This window comes from Triturus cristatus, chromosome 11 (genome assembly GCF_964204655.1).
Source record: "Triturus cristatus chromosome 11, aTriCri1.1, whole genome shotgun sequence".
In the NCBI taxonomy this organism is placed as follows: domain Eukaryota; kingdom Metazoa; phylum Chordata; class Amphibia; order Caudata; family Salamandridae; genus Triturus; species Triturus cristatus.
The window spans coordinates 36439257-36463469 of NC_140594.1; the positions used below are offsets into that span (position 1 = coordinate 36439257).

A 24213-nucleotide genomic window follows, 5' to 3' on the forward strand; every position below is an offset into this window, starting at 1 on the left:
GGTCAGCAGTTGTCATGAAAAAAGATCCCATCTGTTCTACAGTTCTCATGTAGATGTCCAAAGCTTTCTTTGGGACATCAGGGTTGAGGGATGCTTCTTGTAAGTCTGTTAAGTTTTTAGCCAGTGCTCGATTGATTCCAGCCATTTTTAGTTTGTTAACAGCCACTTTATGCCACTTAAGATGTCTTCTGCTATTTGAGGGGACTACTTCCTTGGTCATCAAGTTGTTAAGTGCCTCGGGGACAGAGCAGAAAGAAGTCCAGAGGGCTTTTATGGTCATACAAAGGGGGTTATGGTCGCTGTCGATAGTGGGGACAACTTCCATATCAATTTTACTTCTCCACAATCTTACATCGATTAAAATATAATCAATGCGAGATGGGCAGCTAACTCTGTTGTACGTACAAGCCCCTTCAGGGTCTGATGGTGTTCTGCCATTTACAGCCCTTAGCCTGAATTCCAGGACAAGTGCGTTTAACTGTATTGCAACCCGCGACCATCTTTTGATGGGGGAAATGCTTAGTGGGGGAATTCCCCATCTAGTATCATCTTCCTCCAGCCCCAGCATATCCCCCGAGCTAAGGAGCTCAAACGTACAGTTAAGATCTCCAGCTATCATAAGATGCAAGTCAGGGTGGCAATTAGACAGCTCTTGCTCCAAGGATGATACAATAGGTGAGGAGGCACCCCATTTTGTCCCCCTCACATATACATTAAACAGCTTAAGAGATAAGGCTCCTTTTTACCCAGTAATAGTGATCCTCATTATATCAGGGTTTGCACAGTTGCATTCGATAATTCTACAACCCAGAGCACTATTAACCCAGACCATCAGGCCTCCTGAAGGGCGGCCTCTCCCTAGGGAGACAGCTGGTAAGAAAAAACAAGTGTAGACAGAATTATAGAGGGGAACTAAGCTCCAAGTTTCCGGGAAGAGGCAGATGTCTTGGCCTTCTATTAGCTTGTTCCAATCGGATAATAACAGTTTACTGCTAAGTCCGGCTACATTCCAGGAAATAATCTTGAGCTGCGGGTGTGGAATCACAGGAGCTACCTCTCGTGAGGATATTACTTGAGATTGCAATGGTAAAGCAGATCTGGCAATAGGGGTTGCCCTATCTATGCTCATGTGTGATACTATAAGCTGGTTCCTCAATTCGTCAGTATTGGAGCCAGTATTAGAATTGTAGATTAAGTTTATCGGTAATTGGCCAGGGACACTTGAAAGGTATGTACAGAGGGTTCTTGGGTTGCTATTATGACATGTCTCTATAAGCTCTGAATATGAAACAGGGGCTGCTCTCAGTCAGTCGTTGGCATCTAATGTAGACCCACCCTCAACACTCGGCTCAACTACTTTGCCCTGTGCCCCGGTGTCAGTAATTATTGGGGAGCTTCTAAATTGAATAGGTGAAGACCCTGGAGGGCAAGTCCGATATTTTAATGCCAACAGACTTGCTGCCAAGTCGGGCTTTGTCAGAGTGAGTTCAATGTGGTCGAGGGGTCGGTTATGATGTATGCATCTCCGCGCCCTGGCTATATCGTCTCGTATCAGCGATCAACAGCCCTTGACATGGCGAATCCAGTGTATGGCCTTATTTTTTAAGGAGTCTTCGTTTTCATGGTCATCACATAATTTAAGCTTGGGAACATTGACCATGTAGACTGTGCGCGTCTGTACTGGGGGGTAATTCAAGGATTTCTCTAAATACGAATGATCTTTAGAACGCTGATAGGGATCTACTAGTGTATTAAGAGGTCTAGTGTTTTTTTTGATAGATTGTAAAGGCAGATGTATTGCCTGGTCAGTGAGTGGAGAGACTTGGGAGGAAGCTGTCTGTTGGCGATGGGGTGTCTTAGTGGCCTGGGTAGCAAATGGTTTAGGGGAGGAGAGAGAACCATTGTGTGTAATATATCGTTCTTTTTGTACATTTGTATGTGCCCTATGGGGGTATGGAGTAAATGTGCTACTAACAACCTGCTGATGTAACATGCCACACTGAGTTATTAATTTAACTACTGCCACTAGCTCCTCGATCAGCACCCTCATCGCACCTATTTCTAACTTAAGCACGCTGACAATCTGCAAAGGATCTTCAGGTACTGGAGCGCCTGTCCCTACTGGCTCAGACGAGCTTTCGGTGGTGTTAGGGCTTAGAATTTGGGATTGTTGCGCTGGATCCTCCAGAAGATCAGGAGCCTCGGCCAGCGCCGCAAACCGGTTAGAGCAGATAATAACAGAAGGCTCTAAATTGGTTACAAAGTCTCTAGTCAATTGATTATTCTTACACTGTGTGGAAGCAATTTCCCCCTGGCCTAACATAGTATGGTCAGCCTCACTACTAAATGGGGCACGGCTGTGGGAAGGTTTCTTAAACATAGGCGGTATTGTAGTTCGGCGGAGTTGCCTCTGGCCACTCCATGATGGGGATTTAACGACCCCAGTGGCCACAGGCAACTCAGCTATAAGAATCCCTTCATATTCTGTGATTAGGGTCTCGATTCTGTCGATCACACAATTATTGATGCCATGCTTAGCGGTTTTCCTTGCCTTTTTCACCTTACCCACCCCACAAGATGCTCCATTTGCCCCCCCTGAACCTTCCATGGCTTTCCCTTTGCCCATGGTTACTCTAGCAGTAAAGTAATTAAATGCTATGAGGAGGTATCAAGGCCTGGGAAGCAATATTTGACAAGTAAAACAGGGGTGCAGCAAAGTATGTCCCCATATCAGTATTTAAATGTCTTTAGACCAAAGTGTCACTCAAAAGAATGATGCGCAGCACAGATCGGCACAGTACCTTATTTAGTATCACGTAGTTCCTTCAGATGGCAAATAAACAAAGTAAGGGGAGTGGCTCTGCCCTGCCTCTTCCTGGCATTGACAGGCGCAGGATGGGCCCGCCCTTGGCCCTGGCTATGACGCTGCTTCCCCGTGCCGAGGAGGGCCTGCTGGGATTTGTAGGCCGTTTCCCTCACGGCTATGGGTGAAGTTATGTAGCCGTTTCCCTCACGGCGCTTGGGGGTGTGGGCCAAGCCGTTCCCCCACGGCAATGCAGAGGTCTCGCAGGCTGTTCCCCTCACGGCAAGTAACAAGCGCCGGTAAGCACGTCCCACGCTGCGGGAGGGCAGCAGCGCTTATGATGGGGCTGGAGGCGCTGGTATGACCCTGCTTCCCCGCTCCGAGTAGGGTCTGCTGGGATTTGTAGGCCGTTCCCCTCACGGCTATGGGTGAAGTTGTGGAGCCGTTCCCCTCAGGGCGCTTGGAGGTGTGGGCCAAGCCGTTCCCCTCACGGCAAGTAACAAGTGCCGGTAAGCGGTAATCACTTTGCAGTACAAGCAGGCCCGTAGGATTTTTATATATAGCATCAGTGGTCTGCTGGCCACACACGTGGGGATCTGGTGGTTTTCCCCTACCTTATGCACCGTGCCAGATTACCTGCCATAACTGATTTGTACTTGTGATAGACCTTAGAGCGCCATTTGCCTATTGCTGACCACTAGGTTTTAACAATTAGCAGTTTAGATGAACTAGAAATGCATAGATCACAGAAGACCTCTGCGATTCTCACTGGGGGTTCATCACAAGAGGTTATAGTGAAGGAAGCACACTTGTTCTCCCTGATGATCTGCAGTGTGAATTTGTCGTTTCCTATGCTTTCCCATTTTAGTCTTATCCTCCCCATTTCATGACAACTCAATTGAGTGGCCATCATCATTGCCTCCCTCTTCAGCCAAATGTTTAGGGAAAGAGTAGAAATTGATGGGTTGTGGTCACTACTACATCTGGCAACTACCTCATAGCCTTGCAACAGGAGACAAGGATCATTTGAGATGATGACATAATCAATGTTACTACAATTCCCATTACCCTTTAATGTTGGAGGGAGGGGGTCCAAGAGTCACCTAGGTAGGGGATCCTGTACTATCCGAAGAAGGATCAATTATATACCATGTGTGATCTTTAAAAGGGGTTTGCCTTTCAGACTTTCCTAAACTGACGAAGGTTAATCGTGGTCCTGATGGATGCAGGGATGTTGTTCCAGATCCTGGAACAGTAAATAGGGATGGCCTTTTGCCACGTTTTTTCTTTCCTCTACTTTTTCATCTTCAGTCTGATGATAAACTGGCTGAGGTTCATTATATCCTAAATCAACCCCTTGTGATAGTTTTGAGTCCATACCCACCCGACCACGAATAAAGGGATAGCTTGTTCTGGATGAGGTATTTTTATTCATTTTGCTTTCCCCTGTCACAAAGAATATCTTAAGTGCTCCCTGAAATACGGTCAAGCCCATCAGGGCTTTTAGGGGCCAGGTTGATGAAGCTTGCCACTACTATAGTGGGTAAGGGTCTTAATATAAAAAAGAAAAATGTTTTCTTTTTCTATCGTGACAGGTTTTTTACATGAAAGATGTAAGTCTAGTGTCAGGCAAGGGATACCATTGATTTTGTTTGTTTCATATTTCAGGGAGAGTGTATCCCTTGGGCTCACCCATTCCAAGGCATCCCACTCCCTCTTTGTAGGCAGGCCCCTCCCCGTGGACCTTTCCTACTGTATGAGTGAGCAGATAGACAGGTTGTGGCTACACCATGAGCCACCGGAGATAGGATAGGAAATGGAGACACATTAGGAAAGGAAAACTGTACCGACAAAACCTTTGGAACCCAGGCAACCTAAAGCATTTTATCTTACCAGAATATCGTTTTGTAGTTTGACAAATAAAAGTAATTGAAAACTGTAATGTCTTCCGCAACCGAACAAATTAGATGGACCTTATTTAGAAGAGGATGGTAATGGGGTTTCTGCCAGTATTTGGCAGCTGTCCATCTTTGTTGGGCTTGGTTAGATTTACATCTTAAGGAGCTCATGGATGCAACTGTTCATATTGCACATTGTCTGGACTGTTGCGTTCGGGGGGGAGGGTCCTATGGAATGCTGCTATTGTGATCAAGGTCGGTCAGATGCCACAGGAGACAGAGGGATCTTCCATGGTTCTGCTGCATGATGCACACTTGATGTATAAATAAGTTCATTTTAGACCAAACTTAAGACAGTTTTTGTAGATCTCTTCAGGTCCCCAGCTTCACTCAGAGAGCTGGGGATCACAGTTTTTCTGACAGCAGGGCTGCTGACATCTTTGTCATTGGGAAAACTCTTGCATTGGGCCTACCTCTGGTATGAAGTGCACACAAGGGCTACCTTTTATTCAGTATATCCACCATCACCATTCCCACATGAATCGATTCCAACGTGTCTACTCTGGTTGTCACAGACAGACTAAGTTCAGAAATGACCTACATGCACTTGGAAAATCCATCCAGCTTTGTGGGGAGGGAGTTGCTGTGTCTAGACAGACTGCCCTAGTCATCCTCCTTTCCCCCACCTCTCAAAATCAGACCGACTTCAGCAGGGGTGGAGGAGGTCCTGCTTCTGCTGCACCTTGTGTATGGTTGCCAGCCACACAAATACATTTTCCCAAATCCTAGCCCATAGAACTGTAATGATACTATTTCATTTAGCAGACATCATCATGAATTCGTGTAATTCTTTTTTCTCTGGCAGATTTGGCGTCACTGTCAATTTATTAGATTTCAGAGATTATTGATTCTGCCTCTTCTTAGCCGGGACCATATTACAGAAGGGCATCAAGGTGATATGGATGTTTGTGCCTTTTCTTTGTGCACCAAAGGCACATCTGTATTGAAGAAGGGATCTCAGACTCCTGTGCAACCTATATGTTGTTTGGATGAAATGTGCATCTGTGCACTTGCATGGAGAAGTTTCTTTCTTTGCAAGGAGAGATGGTGCCTGTGTCTGCACCATTTAACAGACTCAAGGGCAAATGAGCTGTTGAAAAATGCAGTAAGTGTGCACCACATACAGAAAAATGCAGTTAGTTAGCTCCCTCCTGCGTGTGGCAAAAGATTCCCAGTGACCTGCCTCACTTGTCTACCGACAGGCAGATGCACTAATAGACTGGACCTCCTGCAGTGGGATCTAGTGGTGGAACAAAACTTGAGGGGGCTCCCTGCAAAGTCCAAGGAGGGGTCCCCATGCTCCCGACCCAGTCCGCAGCTCTCCACCGGCACCTGTGCACAGTGCCAATGGGGCCCACTGGGAGCTGGGGCCCCGTCATACCCCAAAGGCTGAGAGGCTAATGTTACCCCACTGGCAGGATCCCTGCCCACTCTTCAAAGTCAGTCCTTTCACCTTGCCGTGAAAGACAGATCAGTGGTCAGTAGCTGCCCGTCAATTTTTCACTGCTAATCGAATATATCTCTTTACTATGAATGAACTACAACGCATTCCATCACAACGCGGTTGTTACAACGACTGCATTGTTACAATGCAAACCATTACATCGCAAGTCGTTACAACGACTTGCTGTAGGGGGCGTGCTGGGCTTAGGATTAGTATAATTTACTATTCCTACTCCAGTTTGTGCAACAGCAGGGTAGGTGTTGGATTTACAATCCAACACCTTCTGCCCCCTACAGCAAGTCGTTGTAACAACTTGCGATGTAATGGTTCACGTTGTAACAACGCGGTCGTTGTAACAACCGTGTTGTAATGGAATGCATGTAGTGCATTTGTTGTAAACGATGTCTCCCTTGCTAATCTGTTCGGAGAGGGAGAGCTAGTTTGCGCCTGCACTGAGGACAGTGCTTTTTAATTTTCTAATATTTTGCATAATCCCTTGGGGCCATCCAATGAGGGTGCGCTTGGCACAGGGCAGGGCCTGTTATTTTTCAGAGCTTGAAGGATGATGTGTAGGAGAGAGCTAATGAGTACAATGTCTAGCAGTGTACAGACTTAAGTAAACCATAAAGTATATGAGATAACAAATGTTTGTAAAGCAACTAAATAAAAGCACTCTAATTACACATTATCCCCACGGTTCCCCTGATAACAAAAAACGAATTATGTCAGACGAAGAATTGTTTGCAAGCCAGCAATGTATTGTTTCATTGCACGCTGAGACTTCAAACATTTACCAAGATGGATTTCTTGGCAATTGCTGTAGACAGACATTTTGCCAATAGAGTTTGTGCTTTGAAGTAGGAGGCGGAGGAGAAAGAGTTCAGGATGATAAATATAGAGAAATGGTGAGAGAGCATGCAAGAGAGAGAAAGGCAGAGAGAAACAGACAGATCCTGCTGTAGTTTGCATCATGGAAATTAAGAAAAATAAGGGATGCTTGAGTAATTGGTCTAATTCTCCAAGAAGCCTTTGCATTTTTAATACCTATGTGTCTGTTCAATGTCAAGGAAAGCAACACACTATGGCTAATTCGAGGATCATGTAAAGTCAAAGATCCTCTTAAACTAATGGCTAGTGAAAGGCTAGTCTCAAATTGAAGCCATGATAAGTCAGAGAGACACTAAACCAAAGGTCACATTAAGGCAAAGGCTTCCCTCCAAGAGAAGGTACACCTAGTCAGAGGAAGAGCGCAGTAAGTAGAAGCCACACTAGGTCACTTGTAACACTCGACCCATTTTTAATCTTGAACTCAAAGTTTGCGGTAAACAAATGTTACACGAAGTCCACCCTGAAGTACATGTCACAATCATGCTAAGATAAGGTTGCACAAAATCAACGGTCATGCTAAACTTGAGATAACACTAAGTCAATGATCTTGTTAAAATATTATTGTTAGGCAAATTAGTTCTAAACTGTGAGATATCCAAGTTTTCAAATTTTGACCTTGGGTAGTTGGACTGTGTGAAGTGCATTCTCAAAGGAGAGAAATACAGTGACAGGCAGTATAAGCTCTGTTTACATTGGAAAATAACCCTGGACGCAGTTCGCGAAGTAGTGCTACGCGTAGCTACGCAAAGTGCACTTCGCGAGCTACGCGTAGCACTTCGCGAACTGCGTACTAACCTGTTCGCACTGTGCAAGATGTCGTTTTCAATGATTGCACAGTGCGGACAAGCATCCGGCACTGTACAATCATTGAAAATGGCATCTTGCACAGTGCGAGCTGTAGTTTTCTGCCGCTCAAGTAGATTTTTACTCGAGCGGCAGCTTTCTCAACGCGGACTGGCAGTTTCTCATCGCGAATGGTCGCGAGCATATGCAATGAGCAACCTGACCTCCCCGCGTTGAGAATCTCGCCGGGAGGTTTATTTTCCACGCTCGCGATCGGCAACTTGATGTTGGTGATCGCGAACTGAGGAAATATGAATTTTGTGATCAGTTATGTCCCCTATCTTAGACCCCAACGGCTCCATGTATATGCTACAAGTACATGTATGTTCCCTCCAGTTCTAGTTATGAAGACGCAAATACATGTGCGTCCACCGTTAACATGTCCTCTTTCAGATCCGCCATGAATGGGTCGGATATTCCGCTCCTAAGTATGAAAGGCCACCGACTTTATGTGGTTCACTTTCCCCGTTTTACAGTTCAGGCGAGTAGGCCCTGAATCCTGTCCCCAAGTCTTTTCTTGCCTTTTGTCTCTGAAAGCTCCGGCCTGAGCCTGCATCTGTATCCATGAACTTTGTCCTATTCCCTGCGCGGCTAACGGTGCCTGACGCGGCCCGTTGCCTGCCAAAAAACTGTATTTCACCTTCAAGATTATCTGCTCCGCTCCTCATCCAATGCATTCCTGTCTAGTAGTTTAGGTAAACATTCTTCCAGCTACCGAGCGAAGGGCCCGGCCTTGCTGTCCTCGTGCAAGTAATTCATAGCCCCTGTTACCATGGAAGATTCCTGCCCCCTCGCATCTCATGTAGACACATAGACGCTTGTACACGCACTAACAGTCAGTATAGAATAGATTCTGCCCGAGAGACCTTTCCTTTCGGATAATATAGTTCTTTAAACATAAGATATTAGATATGATTTGGGATTAGGTTGACATGACCCCTCAGACTTCTGTCTCCACATGTAGAGCTAAATGTCAAGTCCCTTTCACCCTCTAGTTGCACGTCAATCACACGTCATGCGGCTGCGCGCGCATCTTTGCCAAGTATTTCTGCTGACATTGCAGGATTCTCTTATGGATCCGCCCACTTGTGACATCATGTTTAATGACGTATCTAGTTACGCCTGTTGTAACGCCTTTTTCATTACGTATGTGTATGATTATCAGCTGTTACGCCTCCTGCATCTATCTTAATGTAATGCTTTTCATATAAATATCATTACTTGTCAATAATGTATTGCCTTCCCTTCCTGAACCCTCGAGGTGATGGAACATGATGCCTACAGTTCGAACTGTAAACTGTAATTCCTTTACAGAGGAATAAAGCCCTTTTAGAACCTCTAATACCACGGATTCTGCCTCTTATTTTAATGAGTTATTCTTACTAGACTTTACCGCATAAAAAATAGTACCGGTAACGAAATATTTACCACAGAACGAGGAAAAAGTCTCGCCGGGATGTCATTTTGCTTGCTCGCAGTCGCCAACTTGATGTTGAGGACCGCGAGCAAGCAAAAAATTACCGCTGCACTATGCTACGCTACGCGTGTTTGCACTGTGCTACGTGCAATTCGCGTAGTGCGAAGTAGCTCAAACTTCGCAAACTACACGAGCGTAGCGTAGTGCTTTGCCCAGGCTTAAATATGAGCTGCATCCTATCATACCTGCCTTCTATTATAAGGTATGATGTCAGTGTACTTCTAGGGTAAGGGTCTCTCTCTCTCTCCAGGTTGCATAGGATATGCATTAACATTCACGGAGAGTGCATGTGCACTGTTCCTAGTGTGTGTTTGTGGATTATGGTGAATGTGGTGTATATCTATAATGCTCTACTCTCTGGGATCTAGAATTCATGTTGGATCCCCTGATATGTAAGATACAGAAGGTGGAGGTGAGAGAGGGCTGCCAGGCATGGATGTAAATGTTAGGAACATTCATGAGGTCCTTTGAAGTGGGCAAGGCGTCTGCGAAAGGAAGAGAAGAGACAGATGCACTTTGAAGTTTAGGGATGGATGTATGTCGTTACAACGCACACTTTTACAACGCATGCACTTACAACGCATTTTTTACAACGCAACATCCACTACAACGCATTCCATTACATCGCAGGACACTACAACGCATTTTTAAAAACTACCTTTACAATGCATTCCATTACATCGCATACTACCTTTACAACGCATACCATTACAACGCATAATATTACATTGCATTTAAGGTAAGTATTGGATAGTATAGGGGTAAAAATTACTAATCTTACTCCAGGGGATGCAACAGTAGAGTAATTGTTGGATAATATAGGGGTAAAAATTACTATTCTTACTCCAGGGGGTGCAACAGTAGGGTAAGTGTTGGATAGTATAGGGGTAAAAATTACTATTCTAACTCCAGGGGGTGCAACAGTAGGGTAAGTGTTGGATAGTATAGGGGTAAAAATTACTATTCTAACTCCAGGGGGTGCAACAGTAGGGCAAGTGTTGGATAGTATAGGGGTAAAAATTACTATTCTAACTCCAGGGGGTGCAACAGTAGGGTAAGTGTTGGATAGTATAGGGGTAAAAATTACTATTCTAACTCCAGGGGGTGCAACAGTAGGGTAAGTGTTGGATAGTATAGGGATAAAAATTACTATTCTAACTCCAGGGGGTGCAACAGTAGGGTAAGTGTTGGATAGTATAGGGGTAAAAATTACTATTCTAACTCCAGGGGGTGCAACAGTAGGGTAAGTGTTGGATAGTATAGGGGTAAAAATTACTATTCTAACTCTAGGGGGTGCAACAGTAGGGTAAGTGTTGGATAGAATAGGGGTAAAAATTACTATTCTAACTCCAGGGGGTGCAACAGTAGGGTAAGTGTTGGATAGTATAGGGGTAAAAATTACTATTCTAACTCCAGGGGGTGCAACAGTAGGGTAAGTGTTGGATAGTGTAGGGGTTTTAATGTAATATTATGCGTTGTAATGGTATGCGTTGTAAAGGTAGTATGCGATGTAATGGAATGCGTTGTAAAGGTAGTTTTAAAAAATGCGTTGTATTGTCCTGCGATGTAATGGAATGCGTTGTAGTGGATGTTGCGTTGTAAAAAATGCGTTGTAAGTGTAGTGCGTTGTAAAAGTTGCGTTGTAAAGGTTGTATACCTTTAGGGACAGTCCAGGCCACCTTCTTGCCTCATTTTTCCACACCGACTAACAGGTAGCTGAATGAGGATGACACACCCTCTTTTGTGCTTTTGTGTTGGATGTCCCTAACCTGAAGCTACCAGACCTGCAATGTCTTCCTGCTAACACTAGAGGAAACAGACTGTGGATTGGCCAGTTTTGGGGGTGTATTCAAAATGCCAGGAACTGCCTGAAGCAATGCTCAGAAGTAGGCTTGTAGAATACACATTGTTTCCTGAAAGCCTCAAATAAACACAGGGTGCCAGCAGTCTTATGGACCAGTAACAGGATCCACCGAACAGAGTGGATGTAAATCACTTGAACCTGAGAGCATGTATTTCTCATTCCTGGTTTCCCAACCAGAGGAGGTGGGCAAAAGGCACAAGACTACAACAAGGAGTACTGTAAATTGACTAGAGAAAGGAGCAACTGCCTGCTGGATCAAGTGGATGCTAGAGTGCAACACCGCCTGACGAAAAGCCTGTTTCGTAGAATCATCATCCCGGCTGTCTGGTAAATGAGAAGCTACATAAGGGGCTTTAGTCGTCCTCTGCTGAAGAAACTGCAGCCACCTACAGGGAAGAGCTTAAACTTACTATGGAAAAATGGTGCTGAAGGTGTACACAGGAGAAGGATGCATCTAGAAAAGGTGTCCAGAGATGTGCAGAGAGAACTTAAAACTGAGAACTAATTCTTTAGGCCAGGATGCCCCTGGAAAGTGGTGTTGGTGGGCCCTAGAGAGACATCAGGGATTTTTATATTAATGTATTTATTTTTTCTCTTTTTATCCCCTGACTCTTATAGGAGCCCCATAGGATCTGAAAAGACACTAACTATTTAATATTTAGTGCATTTATCTTTTTCCTGATCCCCCAGGCCTACTATTGTAGCCCCATGGGCCCTGCAGGTACACCGGGTATTTTTATATTAATTTATTCAATTTCTGCTGGCCCCCTGCCTCCCATTAAGGCCCTATTGGTATGATGATGATGATGATGAATATGACATGTATTGCATTGACCAGAATTGTTTGTTGCCAGCAGCTGCACAAGTTGATACTGACTGAAACAGAAAGATATCTATGAATTAGCAGAGAACTCTCTGCTAAGTGCTTCTGCTTCTGCTGACTCATAACAGAACTAAAGAAGATGCCCCCAAAAATGGAGGGGACTGCTGGGAAAGTGGCCATTGAGAAGGTGAAGTAGTTTGTTGCTACGACTGGCAGCAAACCCTGATCATTTTTCCAGAAACACAGCATATATGCTACACCCTCCACAGGGCAGGGAGAAGCTGGAAGGAAAACCACCCATGGACCAACAAAGGATCCACCACCACCTATAAAACCAAAGCAGGTGTCTCTCAGTGCTCCAGTCACAGCTGTTCTGGCTGGGAACCGAGAGTCTGAAATTGATTTTCCCAATTGCAAAGCAAATTGTCTTGACAGTAAAATCAAGAGCAACCACAGTCTGCTACACTTGTTCCTCTAGAGATAGGAGCAGAGCAGGAATTTAAGCCTTCTGCTGAGCAAGGAAGTGTTTGACTGCTCTTCCATTGCACACACCATCTTAACAATTTCCTGTAATGAAAAGAAAGAGCAACCCCATCTTTTACAAGACACCCTTCAAATGAGCTTCACGTGAATTGGCCCCATCCAAGACCCACCATGATGGAAAAGGGAAAAGGAAAGTTCATGAAAGCTGTGGAAGTGATGAAGGTGATAAAATAGTCATTGCTTGTGTCCAGATCTCCTCTTTTTAACCTGCTCTGAGTCATGTAGTACAACCAACGTCACATGCTTCCATCTTTGAATAAAACCAAAAACCTGCAGCAACCACCAAAATACCTGCAGCATTAAAAGCCTTCCCAAGAAAAAGGCACTTATAGCAGCCTCGCTCCACCTCAACAGGTTCTTCAGGTATTGTCTCGATAAGAACAATCATATTCCCAGTTAGGGCCTTCTTTGTCAAGTTGTGGTAAACCAGGTGGATATTATGGTACAGGAGACCTACTGGCCCATCTGAAAGACAGAAAGATAGCATCTCAGAGAGAGAAGAAGTTGAACTGGTAAAAGGTGAGGAAGAAGAAAATATTGTCATGCGAAGCAGCCGTGTGACTGTCGCTCATTGTGTGTATTCATCCCCATAGCAACCACAGAATGGCACAAAGAAAAGAGAGATGCAGTTACCCCAAAGCATCAAGCTTACCTGGTACCTGTAACTCACTTGGGGGGGTATCCTCACAAAGAAAAGATCACAAAAATCAACTATCAAGTTTATGGCAAGGAAGGAGTTGCCATACTACATAACCTGTGAAGGTGCCCGTTTACACAATGGGAAACAGTCCGAATTCTAAGAGACTGACCTTCTACCCATTTCGTTGGTGGAATTATAGGGGTTTCTGGATTTTGTGGAGACCCTCAGTCCAAAATGGAACCTTCCATCCCAGACCTATTTTTCCACTCTTTCCCTGCCAGTGCTGCACCATCCAATGCTGCAATTGGCTGATGAAGCAATAAAGGAGAGCACTGTCCAGTCTGATCACTTCATGACAGACATGTGTAGAATTTGTTAAGTAATATACTATGTGTACATTACTGCATACTGAGTCTTCTTCAAGGAGGATAAGCAAAGGTTAGCCTGTGGTCTCACCACTGAGGGTGCTTTTTGCATCATTTGGTGGCATCTAACAGCTGCAGTGTGCTCCATGGAGAAATCACACACAGCTGCCCAACAGTCTAGAAATGGTTTCAATCCAGATGTTTCAGCAATGGATTTGCTGCCACTGATAGTTGCAGTAATATTGTCAAAGCCATGACTGAAAGAGGATACTTTTGAGTCCCATATTTAGCACATTGAATCAGTCGTATTATGAAGAAGTAAACAACATACTGGTCACATGTCACAAGATTTGCATTCATTTCAGTCCTTTTTTCAAAGCGTTGAAGCTGTTGAGGGTCATTCGGTGTGCTGATGAAATAACTGTTGAACCCCTCTTCCAGGAGCTGCGATCCTCTTAGAGGTCCACCTTCTACATGCAGCAACACTTGTTTGAGCAGTACAAGTGTATCAATGAGTAGGTACTACAAAGGCGAGGGGATGCTACTGCCAAAGCCACGACAATGGAGCTGTACAAATTGGGACTAGTGCAGTGCCATATCAAAAAAGGTAGTGCGCTTTGAGGTTTTGACACAAGATGCCACCAAGGAGGACAGAACCATGAGCCAAGCGATCCTGCAGGGACATTTGTAAGGGGTAGAACAAACATTTACTAATGTCCATGAAGAAGCAGATGACTTGGTCAGCAGTAGGGGTGGGCGGTAAACTCCAATCCTCTGGCGGGGTTCACAGACTTTTACCAGACCGCACTCTGGAGCTCGAAGTTTGTAAAAACAAACTCTGCTGAAGGAGTGGAGTGTACGGGTGCGCTCACCCCGTGTTACCGCAGTCCTTGATGGCAGTTGGTTGTTGCTGAACTTTTGATTACCACCGACCCCTACCCCGACCCCCGGGGTTTGTTTTTTGGCAGCAGTGACACCGATGTACTCCTCCACTTGTTTCCATCGGTGTTGCCTCCTTTGGTTGTGGATGCATTTAGTGTGTCTCAATCTGATAGGGCAAAAATCCATAAGTGAAGTCTCCTAGAAATAGAAACATCTTTGAACTCATGCACAGGTCGGACCGAGACCTCCATTAGGGAGACACACTAAGCACAACTGTAACTCAGGTCGGGTATGCTGTGTGCAGGGGCGTGACAGTATATGGGTCAATAGCTTTTTAAGTAAACTAATTATGTAGCATGTAATTAAGTTGCATATTCCATTTGTTCATTATCAAGTAGCTCGTCCTCCTCCTGTCTCCTCCCACTGCCTCCTCTGTCATCTGACATCACACCTCCCCATCTCATTGTCTTCAATCTACTCCCCTGCCTCCTTTCACTTCTTTACAAAACCAACCAGTTTAGTAGGTCGCAAAACCCTCCAGTGTTCTCCAATAGCTATGGGGTGAGGCCACACACATGGTGACATCTCAAAACTCTGCCCCAATCCAAACTGGCTTTCTTGCACGGCTCGCCTGTGGCTGAGTGCAGTGCCACATCTGCAGCAGTGTCTGAAGCAATGGAATAGCGCTCCGATGAGGACACCCTCTGTCTGTTGCAGCCCCGGGGCAGGGGGCATTGCTCAATGAGAACACCCTCTGCCTGTTGCAGCCCCGGGGTAGGGGGCATTGCTCAATGACGACACCCTCTGCCTGTTGCAGCCCCGGGGTAGGGGGCATTGCTCAATGAGGACACCCTCTGCCTGTTGCAGCCCCGGGGTAGGGGGCTTTGCTCAATGAGGACACCCTCTGCCTGTTACAGCCCCGGGGCAGGGGGCTTTGCTCAATGAGAACACCCTCTGCCTGTTGCAGCCCCGGGGTAGGGGGCATTGCTCAATGAGAACACCCTCAGCCTGTTGCAGCCCCAAGGTGGGGGGCATTGTTCAACGAGAACACCCTCTGCCTGTTGCAGCCCCGGGGCATTGCTCAATGAGGACACCCTCTGCCTGTTGCAGCCCCAAGGTGGGGGGCATTGCTCAATGAGAACACCCTCTGCCTGTTGCAGCCCCGGGGCATTGCTCAATGAGGACACCCTCTGCCTGTTGCAGCCCCGGGGTAGGGGGCATTGCTCAATGAGGGCACCCTCTGCCTGTTGCATCCCCGGGGTAGGGGGCATTGCTCAATGAGGACACCCTCTGCCTGTTGCAGCCCCAAGGTAGGGGGCATTGCTCAATGAGGACACCCTCTGCCTGTTGCAGCCCCGGGGTAGGGGGCATTGCTCAATGAGAACACCCTCTGCCTGTTGCAGCCACGGGTTAGGGGGTATTGCTCAATGAGAACACCCTCTGCCTGTTGCAGCCCCGTGACATTGCTCACTGACAACACCCTCTGTCTGTTGCAGCCCTGGGGTAGGGGGCATTGCTCAATGAGAACACCCTCTGCCTGTTGCAGCCCCGGGGCATTGCTCAATGAGAACACCCTCTGCCTGTCCACAGCCCCTAGGCACAGGGCAGTGAGAGGGGATACGAATGATATAAGAACAATCCTTGGACCACCATCCCCCATCAGATGCACTGCTGAGGCACATGGCAAAGAGAGCATCACAGTGGAGCTTCTGCCCCCACTGAGGACCCCACACCTGCTAAACATACACGTCTCCTGCTCAGGATTTGGAGAACGGATGAGGGGGGTACAGGTGTAGCCGGCGTCTGACCAAGGGCTGTCAGTGTGAACCAGTAATACTGCCATGCATGATGCCTCAGCACTTCCCAGAACTGCTGAAACTCATGTATGTCCATGCAGTTGTCTGTTATCTGACCGCCCGTTCTGGCGGGCTTGTTGCGGAGACCAAGACCAGTTGCCACAGATGCACGCTCAGATTCTCCAAACAGTGTAACACTGGCACTATGAAGCCTTCGCGTAGGAAATCTGTGTCTCTTGCATGCAGCCTGTATTATTCACCTCAGGGGAGGGGGCAGCAAGTTAGTAGACGTGGCCAAGCAATACTCCACCTGCTTGTGGAACTCCGTGGAATTCCATGGAGTTTTTATGCAACTCTGTGGGATTCCGTGTAGTGCAAATCCGCATAGTCCACCCACTCCTAGTCAACAGCTCCCTCCCTCCTGTGAACACAAATCAAAGGCAGCAAAAAGAGATTGTGCTCTCTGAGTAGTACATCTGTGACACAATACTGGATCTATGGTACAAAAGAGCGCTGCCCACTTTCATTTTTGTTTAGCAGTGGATGTCTCAGTTTACAAGGATTGGATCGTCAGGAAAGTGAGTGACCTAGAAAATGAGTGATTGCAACTTGGAGGTCACAGCAGAACTGCTGCCTTCAATCTCCAGAGAGTGTGATCTTGGTCCAGAATATAGACGCATGCTGCATTGCAGCAGCAGGGCATCCAGCTGTGGTAACACCATTGACGACTACTAAACCTAGAGCACCACCAGGCTGACTTCCAACATCTGCAATGGATTGGTTTATGGATCTGGCAGAGTTTAAATCAAGTGCACAGGCAAAATAAGAAAATGTCAACAACAATCACATTCAGATCATTGTTGAGTTCTGATTGGATGACCCAACAGAGCTCCACCTACAAGACTAATTGACTTATTGCATGGGAAGGAGAAGCAATGGGCAGACCTTAGGATGCTGGTGAATGAGTATCTGGCATGTCCTCTGGCCTTTGTATTTTTGTAATGCTCACCGAGTGCATCTACGGCAACTGTCATGGTCAGAAGGACCATTCTCTCTCTTCAAAACTGGGGAGACTGACGATGATCAAAATGAGTAAATATTTAATACCCAAACATTACAAGGCTCCAGAAGATGCAACTGGACATGAGATTTCTTAGATATTACAAGTGTGGCAAATGTTTATCTTCCAGGCGACCTCCCTACATTTGAGGTTCAACTCTACTTTCAATATTAACAAAAATAGAAACACAACAGAAATGCCTGCTATGAAAAAAACAGTTATATTTCTAGATTTGATGTACGGCAACTGTAGAGCATCTTAAATGGACCGGTGTGTGCAGCATAGATAAGCAAACACAGAGCCTGGTGAATGAAAACAAATTCAACCTTAGGCTCAACTGTGGGCTTTGCACCAAGCAATCAATGATATGCAAGTTTGCAATGGATGCCAAAAGACCATTTCTTCACAAAACAAGGGGGCATATTTACAATAACTGGCGCATCCCTGCATATCAGCAGGGATGCGCCAGTTATTGTGCGCCACAGCTCCGCCACCATGGATGCACCGCATTTAGAATGCGGTGCACCATGGGGCAAAAACGACACAGATGCGTGACGCATCTGTGCCGTAAAATTGGCGCATTGCTGGAGTTGCGTCGCAAGTGACGCAACGGCGGCGTAAATGAGGTGCAAGGGGCTTGTAAATCTGCCCCAAGATACCTAACTTTGTATTCCCATGCTCAATTACAAGTGAAGATACAAAGGACTGCACCGCGCAGCATATGTATATCACTTCCATGAGAAAGGAGAGAGGCACAGATAGGTGGTTGGACATCGCACTTGGAACAGGTTACATGCATCAGTGAATGTCAAATGATGAACCATGTGAGGGATGTGGTAGACTTAGCTTAGGTAAACTTGGTATTTCATGTCTTGGGGATCATTTGATTTAGGATGATTGTTGGGAGTTTTACTTTATGAGTATTTTGATTATTCATACACCAGCATCTCTTTGTTCTTCTGAAATATCTCAGTTCACCTACACTAGAAAAATAATAAATACATTTATTTTCTTGTTCAATAGGGCTGCCTTTTTTTAGAAGAAATAATCTGCAAATCGTGACATCAATATGCAGAAGAAGGACCAATGTCTATCTACCTCTCTAGGAAACAAGAGAACCTAGGTCTACACCTGTGAAATGGAAATGGAAAGGCGTGAGTTATTTATTATAATAATGCAGACTGCTGGCTAGCTTGTCTTTAAATTATAGTACTTTTCTTTTCTAATCCTACAGACCTTTTCTTCTGCAAAGAAGAGGAGCCTCTGAAGCGCTCATGCAGTGCAGGTAACCCTTTCTCCCGAGACAGACACAGCACCGTGCCCACATCACACAAAGTCCAACATCCAATGCTTAGGTATTCTAAATTCCAGAATCACCTAGGCATTGGCACAGCACAAGCTCTTTCTCCCAGTGAGTGTAAGGCTATACACTTCTTTCTGCAGGAGGTGCATTAGCTCACCGAGCTACCTTACTGCCATCTCCTGTGGTGTATGGTCACTCTGGCAATATTCTCCACAGGACTAGGTCAGACGCTGCCTCTTCTCTCTTTCTTCCAGTGCATGTAAAGTGATAAAACCGTTCTGGAGCAGGTGCATTAGTCCACCGAGCTATTTTACTGCCATTTCACCTATGATGTGTGCTCACTCTGGTAATATTCTTCACCAGGCTTGAAGCAGACACTTGCTGTCCTCCCTCCATCTTGGTGAGTGTAAGTGCAGGTGCATTAGTGCACAGAGCTATCCTACTGCCATCTCTTATGTGTATGCACACTCTGGCATATAATTCACAGGCTTGGATCAGACACGGCCTCTCCTTGCTTCATCTCAGTGAGTGTCGGGTTATACACTTCTACGTGCATCAGCTGCATCTATCTGCTGCGGATGCATTAGCCCACAGAGCTATCTTACAGTAATGTCTTATATTGAATACTACCTCTGGTACACATCTCCACCAGGCATCGCTCAGACACAGCTTCTCCTGTCTGCCTCCCAGTGATTGTAAGACATACACTTCTATCTGCAGCAGGGCATTAGCCCATGGAACTATCTTACAGTAATGTCTTATATTGTATACTATCTCTGGTACAAATCTCCACCAGGCATCGCTCAGACACAGCTTCTCCTGTCTGCCTCCCAGTGATTGTAAGACATACAATTCTATCTGCAGCAGGGCATTAGCCCATGGAACTATCTTACAGTAATGTCTTATATTGTATACTATCTCTGGTACAAATCTACACCAGGCATCGGTCAGACACAGCTTCTCCTGTCTGCCTCCCAGTGATTGTAAGACATACAATTCTATCTGCAGCAGGGCATTAGCCCATGGAACTATCTTACAGTAATGTCTTATATTGTATACTATCTCTGGTACAAATCTCCACCAGGCATCGCTCAGACACAGCTTCTCCTGTCTGCCTCCCAGTGATTGTAAGACATACACTTCTATCTGCAGCAGGGCATTGGCCCATGGAGCTGTCACATCTCCTGCGGTGTGTACTCACCGTGAGCAGCATACTCCACCATGCCTGGGTCAGATACTGCATCTCAGTTTGTGTAGGGTTACACTCTTCTTTCTGCTGCGGATGCATTAGCCCACTGAGCTATCTTACAGTCATGTCTCATGTTATATACTCTCTCTGGGAGTATTCTTCATCAGGGATAGATTAGACACAGCTCTCCTACTCCCAGTGAGTGTGATGTTATACACATCCATCTGCAGCAAATGAGTAGCCCACCTATGTGTCATACAGCCATCTCCTGTGGTGTTTGCTCACTCTGGCAGTATTCTCCACAGTAAGACAAAAAAGGGTACAAAGTTCCTCAGGTCAGTTAAGAAAAAGTAGTGATTTCAGCAAATAGTGTCGTCTGTCATGGAAAGGGGGGAAACCCTTTAGTTGGAACTAGGGCCCTCACACACCCAGCAAGCTAGGTGTCATGCTTCATCATTTGAGCCTGCCCCTCGTCAGGTCGGCGCTGCAATTCCTGACGGGCTCCCAGTATTGGGGCTCTTTGGCGGGGATCTTCTGTTCCTGCCGAAGGGTGCTGTGGGGGTAAGGGGCCCTAGAATGTGTAGATGTGGTGTACGGATAAAATAGGTACTGTTAGTCCACAAAAAATGTGTTTAATAGAGTGGTAAACAGCCTAGTTAAAAGGAAAGTGAGGTGGGGATAGCTACTAGTGATTATGATACTAGTTGTGTATGCCCTACTCTCAGAAGGATCAACATGTTTCTTGCCCTTTAAGCCAGTAATTGGTCACGGCAATTCGTCAGGATCAGGAAAACATAAACTATCTACAACAAGGTATGGTCCGGCGGTAGGGGTAGGTCTTCCATCCCACGCGTCGCCAGACGCAGGACCCACGTTAGGAGTCCTTTTTACCCGTCGGAGACTGCTGCAAGATTGCCTTGCTAACGCAGAGGTGACTCCTGAGCACCTTTCGGGTATGTAAAACACACATACCTTGTTGTAGATAGTTTATGTTTTCCTGATCCTGACGAATTGCCGTGACCAATTACTGGCTTAAAGGGCAAGAAACATGTTGATCCTTCTGAGAGTAGGGCATACACAACTAGTATCATAATCACTAGTAGCTATCCCCACCTCACTTTCCTTTTAACTAGGCTGTTTACCACTCTATTAAACACATTTTTTGTGGACTAACAGTACCTATTTTATCCGTACACCACATCTACACATTCTAGGGCCCCTTACCCCCACAGCACCCTTCGGCAGGAACAGAAGATCCCCGCCAAAGAGCCCCAATACTGGGAGCCCGTCAGGAATTGCAGCGCCGACCTGACGAGGGGCAGGCTCAAATGATGAAGCATGACACCTAGCTTGCTGGGTGTGTGAGGGCCCTAGTTCCAACTAAAGGGTTTCCCCCCTTTCCATGACAGACGACACTATTTGCTGAAATCACTACTTTTTCTTAACTGACCTGAGGAACTTTGTACCCTTTTTTGTCTTACTAGTCGCTTGGGTATGTACACTGGACCTCGTTAAACTTACCCATCCATCCCTCCTTTTGTTGACAGACGAAGTATTCTCCACAGGCCTGGATCAGACACTGCCTCGCCTGTCTCTTCGAGTGAGTGTAAGTAAGGGTATACAAGTCTGTTAACAGCAGCAGGTGCATTAGACTAACGAGCAATCTTATTGCCATCTTTCCTGAGGTGTATGCTCACTCTGGTATTATTCTTCACCAGGCTTGGATCAGACATTACCTCTCCTCACTCTCCGAGTGACTGTAAGGTCATACATTTCTTTTAACAGCAGCAGGTGCATTAGCCTACTGAGCTATCTTACTTCCATTTTTCCTGTGGTGTATGCTCACTCTGGTATTATTCTTCACCAGGCTTGGATCAGACATTACCTCTCCTCACTCTCCGAGTGATTGTAAGGTCATACATTTCTTTTAACAGCAGCAGGTGCATTAGCCTACTGAGCTATCTTACTGCCATTTTTCCTGTGGTGTATGCTCACTCTGGTATTATTCTTCAACGGCCTTGGATCGGTCACTTCCTGTCCTCCCTTCATCTCAGTTTGTGTAAGTTTATATACAGTTCTATCTGCCTCAGGTGCATTAGCCCTTAGAGGTATCTTACTGTCATCCCCTATGGGATGCTCACTCTGGGCAGTATTCTCCACAGGCCTGGATCAGACACTGCCGCTCCGCCTCTGAGTGTCAGGCCACACACAGGCCCTGTTTCCTCTCTCTGCCTCTGTGTGACCTTTTTAAAGCAGAGCCCTCCAGATGGCTTCTAATAGATAACAAGTGTGCGCCTGGCATTGCCAATGACAAACCTGGCATTGCTATTCCGCTCCAGCCCTTCTTACATCAGACACAGTCCATCTAATTAAAATGGGCTTCCATAATTTAATTAAACAAAGGCTTAAATACTCGGGGGTGCGTGTGTGATCTTCAGTAATGACTCTTTTACTGCTGGAGAGGTACTTCATCATGTACACAGGCTTTCTCCACTATGACCATCCTGCCCTCCCCTGGGTACCGGCAGAGTCTGCTAATTCCACGGGGTCATCACAGACTCCACGGTGCAGTAGAATTACTAGTGCTTAATTTGTAAAATTATAAGTACCAGGACCCAGAGTTTCCTCCAGAAGCACCTGACCTGTCCCACTGAATGTCTGGGGTGGCAAATACCAAGTCAGTGTAGCCTTGAACCTACCACTGCATCTTTAATGCAGCAGCTGACACACCCAGCCCTGTATCTCATTCTTCCAGTTTCTTCTCCATCTCAGATTTTTTTTTTGTCACTACTTTTCTGTTTTTCCCTACCTCCTTTCCCTCTTTGGTGCTTTTCTCTCTCTTGCTCTGGGTCAAAGTCTGATGAGGAAAAATAAGTGCTGGTCCCAATAAACGAGTGCTGGTGGACCACCTGCAACCACCGCTCAAATTAAGCACTGAGAATTCCCGACCACTGGACTCGGCATGCTATAGCTGAAGACGCAGCATTAGTTCCACTTGGGTGGGGAGTCTGGTGGGGAGCACATTGATGTTTACCTCTTTGAAGACCATGCAGTTTTTCCCACTGAGATCATTCTGAGATCACTCACTCTAGGATGGTACACACTCATCTACAGGTAACACACATTCACCTGACATAGCAGTGGCACACTCTCAGCTCATTTAGAGGTGGCACACACTCAGCTCACTAATAGGTAGCGCACACGCACTTCACTCAAGGATGGTACACACTCAGCTCACTCAGAGGTTGGCACACACTCAGCTTACTAAGGGGTGCCACACACTCAGCTCACTAAGAGGTGGCACACACTCAGCTCACTAAGAGGTGGCACACACTCAGCTCACTAAGAGGTGGCGTACATTCAGCTCACTCAGAGATGGCATAAACTTATCTCACTAAGAGGAGGCACACACTCAGCTCACTCAGAGATGGCATACACTTAGCTCACTAAGAGGTGGCACACACTCTGAGCTTTGTTTGTGAAGGCTTGCGACACTTTCACGTCACAGTTGCGTCACTTTTTGTGACGCAGCAGCAGTGTAAATAATGAGCCACGTTGCTCCATATTTACAATGGGATGTATTTAAACAGATGTGTCATTTTGTAAATGCCTGCCCTACATTATACCTGTGTCATGTATAATGTATGCAGGGTGGGCGTTCCCACATGAAAAAGCCTTGTAGGAGTGGTGCCACTTTTAGGACGCTATTGCGTCACAACCTTATGCCTGCCTCATAGTAGGCATAAGGGTGACACAGTGCAATGGGAATAAGCCTCCTCCATGACTTGCTGGAGTTGCATCATGCCTACGACACAATTTCCAGCAATGCATTAGGTTTGTGCCGACAGATACCTCAGCATTCTTGGCGTATCTGTCATTCTTTGCGACATGGAGCACTGTACAATAAATACGGAGCATCCATCGTGTCGCAAGGTGGCCACACTGAAAAGTGTTGCATCGCTACTTTCAAGCAGCGATGCAACACTTTTCATAAATGAGGCCGTCAGTTCACTCAGAGATGGCACATGGTCAGCTCACTGAAAGATAGTACACACTCAGCTCATCTTCCACCGCAAGATCGCCGACAATCACAACAGCTTCGGCGCACCAACCACGCAACCACCCACCGAACCAATGCCCCCCACCACCACCATCTGCAACTGGACCCCGGTCAGCACCGAAGACACCACCCGCACGATGAACACCATCAACTCCGGATCACCAACCGACCCCTGCCCCCACCACGTATTCAACAAAGCCGACTCCATCATCGCACCCCAACTCCGGGACATCATCAACGTCTCCTTCACCACCGCCACCTTCCCGGAGAGCTGG

General features: G+C 46.2%; 1 long non-coding RNA gene across 1 annotated transcript in view; it reads right to left on the reverse strand.

Moving 5' to 3' along the window:
* Window positions 1–12986: 12986 nt before the first annotated feature.
* Window positions 12987–24213, reverse strand: part of LOC146783188 (uncharacterized) — a 36430-nt gene continuing 25203 nt past the window's right edge. The window contains exon 3 of the long non-coding RNA XR_014970701.1: window positions 12987–13108. This is a non-coding gene — a long non-coding RNA (uncharacterized LOC146783188). The remainder of the gene's footprint in view (window positions 13109–24213) is intronic.